Source organism: Doryrhamphus excisus, chromosome 13 (assembly GCF_030265055.1).
Source record: "Doryrhamphus excisus isolate RoL2022-K1 chromosome 13, RoL_Dexc_1.0, whole genome shotgun sequence".
Lineage (NCBI taxonomy): Eukaryota > Metazoa > Chordata > Actinopteri > Syngnathiformes > Syngnathidae > Doryrhamphus > Doryrhamphus excisus.
The window spans coordinates 304,164-314,198 of record NC_080478.1 but is presented as its reverse complement, the minus strand read 5'-3'; the positions used below and the strand labels follow the sequence as shown (position 1 = coordinate 314,198).

General features: G+C 51.7%; 30 non-coding genes and 14 pseudogenes across 30 annotated transcripts; all 44 read left to right on the top strand.

Moving 5' to 3' along the window:
- Positions 1-16: 16 nt before the first annotated feature.
- Positions 17-125, top strand: LOC131141244 (5S ribosomal RNA; annotated as a pseudogene).
- Positions 126-237: 112 nt separating this feature from the next.
- Positions 238-356, top strand: LOC131142935 (5S ribosomal RNA). The gene has a single exon (XR_009132994.1). It is a non-coding gene; the product is annotated as a 5S ribosomal RNA (ribosomal RNA).
- Positions 357-468: 112 nt separating this feature from the next.
- On the top strand, positions 469-597 carry LOC131099718 (5S ribosomal RNA; annotated as a pseudogene).
- Positions 598-709: 112 nt separating this feature from the next.
- On the top strand, positions 710-828 carry LOC131142734 (5S ribosomal RNA). The gene has a single exon (XR_009132802.1). It is a non-coding gene; the product is annotated as a 5S ribosomal RNA (ribosomal RNA).
- A 112-nt stretch (positions 829-940) lies between these two features.
- Positions 941-1,059, top strand: LOC131142640 (5S ribosomal RNA). Its single transcript, XR_009132712.1, has one exon. It is a non-coding gene; the product is annotated as a 5S ribosomal RNA (ribosomal RNA).
- A 112-nt stretch (positions 1,060-1,171) lies between these two features.
- On the top strand, positions 1,172-1,290 carry LOC131099111 (5S ribosomal RNA). The gene has a single exon (XR_009117949.1). It is a non-coding gene; the product is annotated as a 5S ribosomal RNA (ribosomal RNA).
- A 112-nt stretch (positions 1,291-1,402) lies between these two features.
- On the top strand, positions 1,403-1,521 carry LOC131100123 (5S ribosomal RNA). Its single transcript, XR_009118889.1, has one exon. It is a non-coding gene; the product is annotated as a 5S ribosomal RNA (ribosomal RNA).
- Positions 1,522-1,633: 112 nt separating this feature from the next.
- Positions 1,634-1,762, top strand: LOC131099717 (5S ribosomal RNA; annotated as a pseudogene).
- Positions 1,763-1,874: 112 nt separating this feature from the next.
- Positions 1,875-1,993, top strand: LOC131142733 (5S ribosomal RNA). The gene has a single exon (XR_009132801.1). It is a non-coding gene; the product is annotated as a 5S ribosomal RNA (ribosomal RNA).
- Positions 1,994-2,105: 112 nt separating this feature from the next.
- On the top strand, positions 2,106-2,224 carry LOC131142639 (5S ribosomal RNA). Its single transcript, XR_009132711.1, has one exon. It is a non-coding gene; the product is annotated as a 5S ribosomal RNA (ribosomal RNA).
- A 112-nt stretch (positions 2,225-2,336) lies between these two features.
- LOC131099110 (5S ribosomal RNA) lies at positions 2,337-2,455 on the top strand. The gene has a single exon (XR_009117948.1). It is a non-coding gene; the product is annotated as a 5S ribosomal RNA (ribosomal RNA).
- A 112-nt stretch (positions 2,456-2,567) lies between these two features.
- LOC131100287 (5S ribosomal RNA) lies at positions 2,568-2,686 on the top strand. The gene has a single exon (XR_009119044.1). It is a non-coding gene; the product is annotated as a 5S ribosomal RNA (ribosomal RNA).
- A 112-nt stretch (positions 2,687-2,798) lies between these two features.
- LOC131098546 (5S ribosomal RNA) lies at positions 2,799-2,917 on the top strand. Its single transcript, XR_009117414.1, has one exon. It is a non-coding gene; the product is annotated as a 5S ribosomal RNA (ribosomal RNA).
- A 112-nt stretch (positions 2,918-3,029) lies between these two features.
- On the top strand, positions 3,030-3,138 carry LOC131141191 (5S ribosomal RNA; annotated as a pseudogene).
- Positions 3,139-3,250: 112 nt separating this feature from the next.
- On the top strand, positions 3,251-3,369 carry LOC131099300 (5S ribosomal RNA). Its single transcript, XR_009118135.1, has one exon. It is a non-coding gene; the product is annotated as a 5S ribosomal RNA (ribosomal RNA).
- A 112-nt stretch (positions 3,370-3,481) lies between these two features.
- LOC131141693 (5S ribosomal RNA) lies at positions 3,482-3,590 on the top strand (annotated as a pseudogene).
- A 112-nt stretch (positions 3,591-3,702) lies between these two features.
- LOC131143091 (5S ribosomal RNA) lies at positions 3,703-3,821 on the top strand. Its single transcript, XR_009133146.1, has one exon. It is a non-coding gene; the product is annotated as a 5S ribosomal RNA (ribosomal RNA).
- Positions 3,822-3,933: 112 nt separating this feature from the next.
- LOC131101043 (5S ribosomal RNA) lies at positions 3,934-4,042 on the top strand (annotated as a pseudogene).
- A 112-nt stretch (positions 4,043-4,154) lies between these two features.
- On the top strand, positions 4,155-4,273 carry LOC131100140 (5S ribosomal RNA). The gene has a single exon (XR_009118905.1). It is a non-coding gene; the product is annotated as a 5S ribosomal RNA (ribosomal RNA).
- Positions 4,274-4,385: 112 nt separating this feature from the next.
- On the top strand, positions 4,386-4,494 carry LOC131142266 (5S ribosomal RNA; annotated as a pseudogene).
- A 112-nt stretch (positions 4,495-4,606) lies between these two features.
- Positions 4,607-4,725, top strand: LOC131100090 (5S ribosomal RNA). The gene has a single exon (XR_009118857.1). It is a non-coding gene; the product is annotated as a 5S ribosomal RNA (ribosomal RNA).
- A 112-nt stretch (positions 4,726-4,837) lies between these two features.
- Positions 4,838-4,946, top strand: LOC131100423 (5S ribosomal RNA; annotated as a pseudogene).
- Positions 4,947-5,058: 112 nt separating this feature from the next.
- Positions 5,059-5,177, top strand: LOC131097840 (5S ribosomal RNA). Its single transcript, XR_009116729.1, has one exon. It is a non-coding gene; the product is annotated as a 5S ribosomal RNA (ribosomal RNA).
- Positions 5,178-5,289: 112 nt separating this feature from the next.
- On the top strand, positions 5,290-5,398 carry LOC131101263 (5S ribosomal RNA; annotated as a pseudogene).
- A 112-nt stretch (positions 5,399-5,510) lies between these two features.
- Positions 5,511-5,629, top strand: LOC131099299 (5S ribosomal RNA). The gene has a single exon (XR_009118134.1). It is a non-coding gene; the product is annotated as a 5S ribosomal RNA (ribosomal RNA).
- A 112-nt stretch (positions 5,630-5,741) lies between these two features.
- Positions 5,742-5,850, top strand: LOC131141692 (5S ribosomal RNA; annotated as a pseudogene).
- Positions 5,851-5,962: 112 nt separating this feature from the next.
- Positions 5,963-6,081, top strand: LOC131097410 (5S ribosomal RNA). Its single transcript, XR_009116317.1, has one exon. It is a non-coding gene; the product is annotated as a 5S ribosomal RNA (ribosomal RNA).
- A 112-nt stretch (positions 6,082-6,193) lies between these two features.
- Positions 6,194-6,302, top strand: LOC131141627 (5S ribosomal RNA; annotated as a pseudogene).
- A 112-nt stretch (positions 6,303-6,414) lies between these two features.
- Positions 6,415-6,533, top strand: LOC131142688 (5S ribosomal RNA). Its single transcript, XR_009132758.1, has one exon. It is a non-coding gene; the product is annotated as a 5S ribosomal RNA (ribosomal RNA).
- A 112-nt stretch (positions 6,534-6,645) lies between these two features.
- On the top strand, positions 6,646-6,763 carry LOC131141037 (5S ribosomal RNA; annotated as a pseudogene).
- A 112-nt stretch (positions 6,764-6,875) lies between these two features.
- On the top strand, positions 6,876-6,994 carry LOC131097516 (5S ribosomal RNA). Its single transcript, XR_009116417.1, has one exon. It is a non-coding gene; the product is annotated as a 5S ribosomal RNA (ribosomal RNA).
- Positions 6,995-7,106: 112 nt separating this feature from the next.
- On the top strand, positions 7,107-7,225 carry LOC131142732 (5S ribosomal RNA). Its single transcript, XR_009132800.1, has one exon. It is a non-coding gene; the product is annotated as a 5S ribosomal RNA (ribosomal RNA).
- A 112-nt stretch (positions 7,226-7,337) lies between these two features.
- Positions 7,338-7,456, top strand: LOC131099670 (5S ribosomal RNA). The gene has a single exon (XR_009118493.1). It is a non-coding gene; the product is annotated as a 5S ribosomal RNA (ribosomal RNA).
- A 112-nt stretch (positions 7,457-7,568) lies between these two features.
- LOC131101026 (5S ribosomal RNA) lies at positions 7,569-7,687 on the top strand. The gene has a single exon (XR_009119152.1). It is a non-coding gene; the product is annotated as a 5S ribosomal RNA (ribosomal RNA).
- A 112-nt stretch (positions 7,688-7,799) lies between these two features.
- LOC131100164 (5S ribosomal RNA) lies at positions 7,800-7,918 on the top strand. The gene has a single exon (XR_009118928.1). It is a non-coding gene; the product is annotated as a 5S ribosomal RNA (ribosomal RNA).
- A 112-nt stretch (positions 7,919-8,030) lies between these two features.
- LOC131098845 (5S ribosomal RNA) lies at positions 8,031-8,149 on the top strand. Its single transcript, XR_009117697.1, has one exon. It is a non-coding gene; the product is annotated as a 5S ribosomal RNA (ribosomal RNA).
- A 112-nt stretch (positions 8,150-8,261) lies between these two features.
- LOC131100421 (5S ribosomal RNA) lies at positions 8,262-8,370 on the top strand (annotated as a pseudogene).
- Positions 8,371-8,482: 112 nt separating this feature from the next.
- Positions 8,483-8,601, top strand: LOC131099995 (5S ribosomal RNA). Its single transcript, XR_009118765.1, has one exon. It is a non-coding gene; the product is annotated as a 5S ribosomal RNA (ribosomal RNA).
- A 113-nt stretch (positions 8,602-8,714) lies between these two features.
- LOC131099767 (5S ribosomal RNA) lies at positions 8,715-8,843 on the top strand (annotated as a pseudogene).
- A 112-nt stretch (positions 8,844-8,955) lies between these two features.
- Positions 8,956-9,074, top strand: LOC131097515 (5S ribosomal RNA). The gene has a single exon (XR_009116416.1). It is a non-coding gene; the product is annotated as a 5S ribosomal RNA (ribosomal RNA).
- Positions 9,075-9,186: 112 nt separating this feature from the next.
- LOC131142731 (5S ribosomal RNA) lies at positions 9,187-9,305 on the top strand. The gene has a single exon (XR_009132799.1). It is a non-coding gene; the product is annotated as a 5S ribosomal RNA (ribosomal RNA).
- Positions 9,306-9,417: 112 nt separating this feature from the next.
- LOC131142638 (5S ribosomal RNA) lies at positions 9,418-9,536 on the top strand. Its single transcript, XR_009132710.1, has one exon. It is a non-coding gene; the product is annotated as a 5S ribosomal RNA (ribosomal RNA).
- Positions 9,537-9,648: 112 nt separating this feature from the next.
- Positions 9,649-9,767, top strand: LOC131143070 (5S ribosomal RNA). The gene has a single exon (XR_009133125.1). It is a non-coding gene; the product is annotated as a 5S ribosomal RNA (ribosomal RNA).
- A 112-nt stretch (positions 9,768-9,879) lies between these two features.
- Positions 9,880-9,998, top strand: LOC131099547 (5S ribosomal RNA). The gene has a single exon (XR_009118373.1). It is a non-coding gene; the product is annotated as a 5S ribosomal RNA (ribosomal RNA).
- Positions 9,999-10,035: the final 37 nt, after the last annotated feature.

Here is a 10,035-nt window from a genome sequence, read left to right as displayed (position 1 = left end):
TTCAGTTCACCTGGCAGCTTACGGCCATACTACCCTGAAAACGCCCGATCTCGGAAGCTAAGAAGGGGCGGGCCTGGTTAGTACTTGGATGGGAGACCGCCTGGGAATACCAGGTGCTGTAAGCTTTTTATGGTTTCTGCTCTTGCCTGACAGCAAAGGGCGCTGTTTGACAATTTTTGCCAGAGTCTAGTTTGGCCTGCGTCGCCTTCAAATAGGATCTTTTCAGTTGACCTGGCAGCTTACGGCCATACTACCCTGAAAACGCCCGATCTCGTCCGATCTCGGAAGCTAAGCAGGGGCGGGCCTGGTTAGTACTTGGATGGGAGACCGCCTGGGAATACCAGGTGCTGTAAGCTTTTTATGGTTTCTGCTCTTGCCTGACAGCAAAGGGCGCTGTTTGACACTTTTTGTCAGAGTCTAGTTTGGCCTGCGTCACCTTCAAATAGGATCTTTTCAGTTGACCTGGCAGTTTACAGCCATACTACCCTGAAAACGCCCGATCTCGTCCGATCTCGTCCGATCTCGGAAGCTAAGCAGGGGCGGGCCTGGTTAGTACTTGGATGGGAGACCGCCTGGGAATACCAGGTGCTGTAAGCTTTTTATGGTTTCTGCTCTTGCCTGACAGCAGAGGGCGCTGTTTGACACTTTTTGCTGGAGTCTAGTTTGGCCTGCGTCGCCTTCAAATAAGATTTTTTCAGTTGCCCTTAAAGCTTACGGCCATACTACCCTGAAAACGCCCGATCTCGTCCGATCTCGGAAGCAAAGCAGGGGCGGGCCTGGTTAGTACTTGGATGGGAGACCGCCTGGGAATACCAGGTGCTGTAAGCTTTTTATGGTTTCTGCTCTTGCCTGACAGCAGAGGGCGCTGTTTGACACTTTTTGCTGGAGTCTAGTTTGGCCTGCGTCGCCTTCAAATAAGATTTTTTCAGTTGCCCTTAAAGCTTACGGCCATACTACCCTGAAAACGCCCGATCTCGTCCGATCTCGGAAGCTAAGCAGGGGCTGGCCTGGTTAGTACTTGGATGGGAGACCGCCTGGGAATACCAGGTGCTGTAAGCTTTTTATGGTTTCTGCTCTTGCCTGACAGCAGAGGGCGCTGTTTGACACTTTTTGCTGGAGTTTAGTTTGGCCTGCGTCGCCTTCAAATAGGATCTTTTCAGTTGCCTTGGCAGCTTACAGCCATACTACCCTGAAAACGCCCGATCTCATCCGATCTCGGAAGCTAAGCAGGGGCGGGCCTGGTTAGTACTTGGATGGGAAACCGCCTAGGAATACCAGGTGCTCTAAGCTTTTTATGGTTTCTGCTTTTGCCTGAAAGCAGAGGGCGCTGTTTGACACTTTTTGCTGGAGTCTAGTTTGGCCTGCGTCGCCTTCAAATAGGATCTTTTCAGTTGCCCTGGCAGCTTACGGCCATACTACCCTGAAAACGCCCGATATCGTCCGATCTCGGAAGCTAAGCAGGGGCGGGCCTGTTTAGTACTTGGATGAGAGACCGCCTGGGAATACCAGGTGCTGTAAGCCTTTTATGGTTTCGGCTCTTGCCTGACAGCAGAGGGCGCTGTTTGACACTTTTTGCTGGAGTCTAGTTTGGCCTGCGTCACCTTCAAATAGGATCTTTTCAGTTGACCTGGCAGTTTACAGCCATACTACCCTGAAAACGCCCGATCTCGTCCGATCTCGTCCGATCTCGGAAGCTAAGCAGGGGCGGGCCTGGTTAGTACTTGGATGGGAGACCGCCTGGGAATACCAGGTGCTGTAAGCTTTTTATGGTTTCTGCTCTTGCCTGACAGCAGAGGGCGCTGTTTGACACTTTTTGCTGGAGTCTAGTTTGGCCTGCGTCGCCTTCAAATAAGATTTTTTCAGTTGCCCTTAAAGCTTACGGCCATACTACCCTGAAAACGCCCGATCTCGTCCGATCTCGGAAGCAAAGCAGGGGCGGGCCTGGTTAGTACTTGGATGGGAGACCGCCTGGGAATACCAGGTGCTGTAAGCTTTTTATGGTTTCTGCTCTTGCCTGACAGCAGAGGGCGCTGTTTGACACTTTTTGCTGGAGTCTAGTTTGGCCTGCGTCGCCTTCAAATAAGATTTTTTCAGTTGCCCTTAAAGCTTACGGCCATACTACCCTGAAAACGCCCGATCTCGTCCGATCTCGGAAGCTAAGCAGGGGCTGGCCTGGTTAGTACTTGGATGGGAGACCGCCTGGGAATACCAGGTGCTGTAAGCTTTTTATGGTTTCTGCTCTTGCCTGACAGCAGAGGGCGCTGTTTGACACTTTTTGCTGGAGTTTAGTTTGGCCTGCGTCGCCTTCAAATAGGATCTTTTCAGTTGCCTTGGCAGCTTACAGCCATACTACCCTGAAAACGCCCGATCTCATCCGATCTCGGAAGCTAAGCAGGGGCGGGCCTGGTTAGTACTTGGATGGGAAACCGCCTAGGAATACCAGGTGCTCTAAGCTTTTTATGGTTTCTGCTTTTGCCTGAAAGCAGAGGGCGCTGTTTGACACTTTTTGCTGGAGTCTAGTTTGGCCTGCGTCGCCTTCAAATAGGATCTTTTCAGTTGCCCTGGCAGCTTACGGCCATACTACCCTGAAAACGCCCGATATCGTCCGATCTCGGAAGCTAAGCAGGGGCGGGCCTGTTTAGTACTTGGATGAGAGACCGCCTGGGAATACCAGGTGCTGTAAGCGTTTTATGGTTTCGGCTCTTGCCTGACAGCAGAGGGCGCTGTTTGACACTTTTTGCTGGAGTCTAGTTTGGCCTGCGTCGCCTTCAAATAGGATCTTTTCAGTTGATCTGGCAGCTTACGGTCATACTACCCTGAAAATGCCCGATCTCGTCCGATCTCGTAAGCTAAACAGGGGTGGGCCTGGTTAGTACTTGGATGGGAGACCGCCTGGGAATACCAGGTGCTGTAAGCCTTTTATGGTTTCTGCTCTTGCCTGACAGCAGAGGGCGCTGTTTGACACTTTTTGCTGGAGTCTAGTTTGGCCTGCGTCACCTTCAAATAGGATCTTTTCAGTTCACCTGGCAGCTTACGGCCATACTACCCTGAAAAAGCCCGATCTCGGAAGCTAAGCAGGGGCGGGCCTGGTTAGTACTTGGATGGGAGACCGCCTGGGAATACCAGGTGCTGTAAGCTTTTTATGGTTTCTGCTCTTGCCTGACAGCAAAGGGCGCTGTTTGACACTTTTTGCCAGAGTCTAGTTTGGCCTGCGTCGCCTTCAAATAGGATCTTTTCAGTTGATCTGGCAGCTTACGGCCATACTATCCTGAAAAAGCCCGATCTCGTCCGATCTCGGAAGCTAAGCAGGGGCGGGCCTGGTTAGTACTTGGATGGGAGACCGCCTGGAAATACCAGGTGCTGTAAGCTTTATATGGTTTCTGCTCTTGCCTGACAGCAGAGGGCGCTGTTTGACACTTTTTGCTGGAGTCTAGTTTGGCCTGCGTCACCTTCAAATAGGATCTTTTCAGTTGATCTGGCAGCTTACGGCCATACTACCCTGAAAACGCCCGATCTCGGACGCTAAGCAGGGGCGGGCCTGGTTAGTACTTGGATGGGAGACCGCCTGGGAATACCAGGAGCTGTAAGCTTTTTATGGTTTCTGCTCTTGCCTGACAGCAAAGGGCGCTGTTTGACACTTTTTGCCAGAGTCTAGTTTGGCCTGCGTCACCTTCAAATAGGATCTTTTCAGTTGACCTGGCAGCTTATGGCCATACTACCCTGAAAACGCCCGATCTCGTCTGATCTCGGAAACTAAGCAGGGTCGGGCCTGGTTAGTACTTGGATGGGAGACCGCCTGGGAATACCAGGTGCTGTAAGCTTTTTATGGTTTCTGCTCTTGCCTGACAGCAGAGGGTGATGTTTGACACTTTTTGCTGGAGTCTAGTTTGGCCTGCGTCACCTTCAAATAGGATCTTTTCAGTTCACCTGGCAGCTTACGGCCATACTACCCTGAAATCGCCCGATCTCGGAAGCTAAGCAGGGGCGGGCCTGGTTAGTACTTGGATGGGAGACCGCCTGGGAATACCAGGTGCTGTAAGCTTTTTATGGTTTCTGCTCTTGCCTGACAGCAAAGGGCGCTGTTTGACACTTTTTGCCAGAGTCTAGTTTGGCCTGCGTCGCCTTCAAATAGGATCTTTTCAGTTGATCTTGCAGCTTACGGCCATACTATCCTGAAAAAGCCCGATCTTGTCCGATCTCGGAAGCTAAGCAGGGGCGGGCCTGGTTAGTACGTGGATGGGAGACCGCCTGGGAATACCAGGTGCTGTAAGCCTTTTATGGTTTCTGCTCATGCCTGACAGCAGAGGGCGCTGTTTGACACTTTTTGCTGGAGTCTAGTTTGGCCTGCGTCGCCTTCAAATAGGATCTTTTCAGTTGACCTGGCAGCTTACGGCCAAACTACCCTTAAAACGCCCGATCTCGGACGCTAAGCAGGGGCGGGCCTGGTTAGTACTTGGATGGGAGACCGTCTGGGAATACCAGGTGCTGTAAGCTTTTTATGGTTTCTGCTCTTGCCTGACAGCAGAGGGCGCTGTTTGACACTTTTTGCTGGAGTCTAGTTTGGCCTGCGTCACCTTCAAATAGGATCTTTTCAGTTGACCTGGCAGCTTACGGACATACTACCCTTAAAACGCCTGATCTCGTCCGATCTCGGAAGGTAAGCAGGGGCTGGCCTGGTTAGTACTTGGATGGGAGACCGCCTGGGAATACCAGGTGCTGTAAGCTTTTTATGGTTTCTGCTCTTGCCTGACAGCAGAGGGCGCTGTTTGACACTTTTTGCTGGAGTCTAGTTTGGCCTGCGTCACCTTCAAATAGGATCTTTTCAGTTCACCTGGCAGCTTACGGCCATACTACCCTGAAAACGCCCGATCTCGGAAGCTAAGCAGGGGCGGGCCTGGTTAGTACTTGGATGGGAGACCGCCTGGGAATACCAGGTGCTGTAAGCTTTTTATGGTTTCTGCTCTTGCCTGACAGCAAAGGGCGCTGTTTGACACTTTTTGCCAGAGTCTAGTTTGGCCTGCGTCGCCTTCAAATAGGATCTTTTCAGTTGATCTGGCAGCTTACGGCCATACTATCCTGAAAAAGCCCGATCTCGTCCGATCTCGGAAGCTAAGCAGGGGCGGGCCTGGTTAGTACTTGGATGGGAGACCGCCTGGGAATACCAGGTGCTGTAAGCTTTATATGGTTTCTGCTCTTGCCTGACAGCAGAGGGCGCTGTTTGACACTTTTTGCTGGAGTCTAGTTTGGCCTGCGTCACCTTCAAATAGGATCTTTTCAGTTCACCTGGCAGCTTACGGCCATACTACCCTGAAAACGCCCGATCTCGGAAGCTAAGTAGGGGCGGGCCTGGTTAGTACTTGGATGGGAGACCGCCTGGGAATACCAGGTGCTGTAAGCTTTTTATGGTTTCTGCTCTTGCCTGACAGCAAAGGGCGCTGTTTGACACTTTTTGCCAGAGTCTAGTTTGGCCTGCGTCGCCTTCAAATAGGATCTTTTTAGTTGATCTGGCAGCTTACGGCCATACTATCCTGAAAAAGCCCGATCTCGTCCGATCTCGGAAGCTAAGCAGGGGCGGGCCTGGTTAGTACTTGGATGGGAGACCGCCTGGAAATACCAGGTGCTGTAAGCTTTATATGGTTTCTGCTCTTGCCTGACAGCAGAGGGCGCTGTTTGACACTTTTTGCTGGAGTCTAGTTTGGCCTGCGTCACCTTCAAATAGGATCTTTTCAGTTGATCTGGCAGCTTACGGCCATACTACCCTGAAAACGCCCGATCTCGGACGCTAAGCAGGGGCGGGCCTGGTTAGTACTTGGATGGGAGACCGCCTGGGAATACCAGGAGCTGTAAGCTTTTTATGTTTTCTGCTTTTGCCTGACAGCAAAGGGCGCTGTTTGACACTTTTTGCCAGAGTCTAGTTTGGCCTGCGTCACCTTCAAATAGGATCTTTTCAGTTGACCTGGCAGCTTACGGCCATACTACCCTGAAAACGCCCGATCTCGTCTGATCTCGGAAACTAAGCAGGGGCGGGCCTGGTTAGTACTTGGATGGGAGACCGCCTGGGAATACCAGGTGCTGTAAGCTTTTTATGGTTTCTGCTCTTGCCTGACAGCAGAGGGCGCTGTTTGACACTTTTTGCTGGAGTCTAGTTTGGCCTGCGTCACCTTCAAATAGGATCTTTTCAGTTCACCTGGCAGCTTACGGCCATACTACCCTGAAATCGCCCGATCTCGGAAGCTAAGCAGGGGCGGGCCTGGTTAGTACTTGGATGGCAGACCGCCTGGGAATACCAGGTGCTGTAAGCTTTTTATGGTTTCTGCTCTTGCCTGACAGCAAAGGGCGCTGTTTGACAATTTTTGCCAGAGTCTAGTTTGGCCTGCGTCGCCTTCAAATAGGATCTTTTCAGTTGACCTGGCAGCTTACGGCCATACTACCCTGAAAACGCCCGATCTCGTCCGATCTCGGAAGCTAAGCAGGGGCGGGCCTGTTTAGTACTTGGATGGGAGACCGCCTGGGAATACCAGGTGCTGTAAGCTTTTTATGGTTTCTGCTCTTGCCTGACAGCAAAGGGCGCTGTTTGACACTTTTTGTCAGAGTCTAGTTTGGCCTGCGTCACCTTCAAATAGGATCTTTTCAGTTGACCTGGCAGTTTACAGCCATACTGCCCGATCTCGTCCGATCTCGTCCGATCTCGGAAGCTAAGCAGGGGCGGGCCTGGTTAGTACTTGGATGGGAGACCGCCTGGGAATACCAGGTGCTGTAAGCTTTTTATGGTTTCTGCTCTTGCCTGACAGCAGAGGGCGCTGTTTTACACTTTTTGCTGGAGTCTAGTTTGGCCTGCGTCGCCTTCAAATAAGATTTTTTCAGTTGCCCTTAAAGCTTACGGCCATACTACCCCGAAAACGCCCGATCTCGTCCGATCTCGGAAGCTAAGCAGGGGCTGGCCTGGTTAGTACTTGGATGGGAGACCGCCTGGGAATACCAGGTGCTGTAAGCTTTTTATGGTTTCTGCTCTTGCCTGACAGCAGAGGGCGCTGTTTGACACTTTTTGCTGGAGTCTAGTTTGGCCTGCGTCGCCTTCACATAAGATTTTTTCAGTTGCCCTTAAAGCTTACGGCCATACTACCCTGAAAACGCCCGATCTCGTCCGATCTCGGAAGCAAAGCAGGGGCGGGCCTGGTTAGTACTTGGATGGGAGACCGCCTGGGAATACCAGGTGCTGTAAGCTTTTTATGGTTTCTGCTCTTGCCTGACAGCAGAGGGCGCTGTTTGACACTTTTTGCTGGAGTCTAGTTTGGCCTGCGTCGCCTTCAAATAAGATTTTTTCAGTTGCCCTTAAAGCTTACGGCCATACTACCCTGAAAACGCCCGATCTCGTCCGATCTCGGAAGCTAAGCAGGGCCTGGCCTGGTTAGTACTTGGATGGGAGACCGCCTGGGAATACCAGGTGCTGTAAGCTTTTTATGGTTTCTGCTCTTGCCTGACAGCAGAGGGCGCTGTTTGACACTTTTTGCTGGAGTTTAGTTTGGCCTGCGTCGCCTTCAAATAGGATCTTTTCAGTTGCCTTGGCAGCTTACAGCCATACTACCCTGAAAACGCCCGATCTCATCCGATCTCGGAAGCTAAGCAGGGGCGGGCCTGGTTAGTACTTGGATGGGAGACCGCCTAGGAATACCAGGTGCTGTAAGCTTTTTATGGTTTCTGCTTTTGCCTGAAAGCAGAGGGCGCTGTTTGACACTTTTTGCTGGAGTCTAGTTTGGCCTGCGTCGCCTTCAAATAGGATCTTTTCAGTTGCCCTGGCAGCTTACGGCCTTACTACCCTGAAAACGCCCGATATCGTCCGATCTCGGAAGCTAAGCAGGGGCGGGCCTGGTTAGTACTTGGATGAGAGACCGCCTGGGAATACCAGGTGCTGTAAGCCTTTTATGGTTTCTGCTCTTGCCTGACATCAGAGGGCGCTGTTTGACACTTTTTGCTGGAGTCTAGTTTGGCCTGCGTCGCCTTCAAATAGGATCTTTTCAGTTGATCTGGCAGCTTACGGTCATACTACCCTGAAAATGCCCGATCTCGTCCGATCTCGTAAGCTAAACAGGGGTGGGCCTGGTTAGTACTTGGATGGGAGACCGCCTGGGAATACCAGGTGCTGTAAGCTTTTTATGGTTTCTGCTCTTGCCTGACAGCAGAGGGCGCTGTTTGACACTTTTTGCTGGAGTCTAGTTTGGCCTGCGTCACCTTCAAATAGGATCTTTTCAGTTCACCTGGCAGCTTACGGCCATACTACCCTGAAAACGCCCGATCTCGGAAGCTAAGCAGGGGCGGGCCTGGTTAGTACTTGGATGGGAGACCGCCTGGGAATACCAGGTGCTGTAAGCTTTTTATGGTTTCTGCTCTTGCCTGACAGCAAAGGGCGCTGTTTGACACTTTTTGCCAGAGTCTAGTTTGGCCTGCGTCACCTTCAAATAGGATCTTTTCAGTTGACCTGGCAGCTTACGGCCATACTACCCTGAAAACGCCAGATCTCGTCCGATCTTGGAAGCTGAGCAGGGGCGGGCCTGGTTAGTACTTGGATGGGAGACCGCCTGGGAATACCAGGTGCTGTAAGCTTTTTTATGGTTTCTGCTCTTGCCTGACAGCAGAGGGCGCTGTTTCACACTTTTTGCTGGAGTCCAGTTTGGCCTGCGTCACCTTCAAATAGGATCTTTTCAGTTGACCTGGCAGTTTACAGCCATACTACCCTGAAAACGCCCGATCTCGTCCAATCTCGTCCGATCTCGGAAGCTAAGCAGGGGCGGGCCTGGTTAGTACTTGGATGGGAGACCGCCTGGGAATACCAGGTGCTGTAAGCTTTTTATGGTTTCTGCTCTTGCCTGACAGCAGAGGGCGCTGTTTTACACTTTTTGCTGGAGTCTAGTTTGGCCTGCGTCGCCTTCAAATAAGATTTTTTCAGTTGCCCTTAAAGCTTACGGCCATACTACCCCGAAAACGCCCGATCTCGTCCGATCTCGGAAGCTAAGCAGGGGCTGGCCTGGTTAGTACTTGGATGGGAGACCGCCTGGGAATACCAGGTGCTGTAAGCTTTTTATGGTTTCTGCTCTTGCCTGACAGCAGAGGGCGCTGTTTGACACTTTTTGCTGGAGTCTAGTTTGGCCTGCGTCGCCTTCAAATAAGATTTTTTCAGTTGCCCTTAAAGCTTACGGCCATACTACCCTGAAAACGCCCGATCTCGTCCGATCTCGGAAGCAAAGCAGGGGCGGGCCTGGTTAGTACTTGGATGGGAGACCGCCTGGGAATACCAGGTGCTGTAAGCTTTTTATGGTTTCTGCTCTTGCCTGACAGCAGAGGGCGCTGTTTGACACTTTTTGCTGGAGTCTAGTTTGGCCTGCGTCGCCTTCAAATAAGATTTTTTCAGTTGCCCTTTAAGCTTACGGCCATACTACCCTGAAAACGCCCGATCTCGTCCGATCTCGGAAGCTAAGCAGGGGCTGGCCTGGTTAGTACTTGGATGGGAGACCGCCTGGGAATACCAGGTGCTGTAAGCTTTTTATGGTTTCTGCTCTTGCCTGACAGTAGAGGGCGCTGTTTGACACTTTTTGCTGGAGTTTAGTTTGGCCTGCGTCGCCTTCAAATAAGATTTTTTCAGTTGCCCTTTAAGCTTACGGCCATACTACCCTGAAAACGCCCGATCTCGTCCGATCTCGGAAGCTAAGCAGGGGCTGGCCTGGTTAGTACTTGGATGGGAGACCGCCTGGGAATACCAGGTGCTGTGAGCTTTTTATGGTTTCTGCTCTTGCCTGACAGCAGAGGGCGCTGTTTGACACTTTTTGCTGGAGTTTAGTTTGGCCTGCGTCGCCTTCAAATAGGATCTTTTCAGTTGCCCTGGCAGCTTACGGCCATACTACCCTGAAAACGCCCGATATCGTCCGATCTCGGAAGCTAAGCAGGGGCGGGCCTGGTTAGTACTTGGATGAGAGACCGCCTGGGAATACCAGGTGCTGTAAGCCTTTTATGGTTTCGGCTCTTGCCTGACAGCAGAGGGCG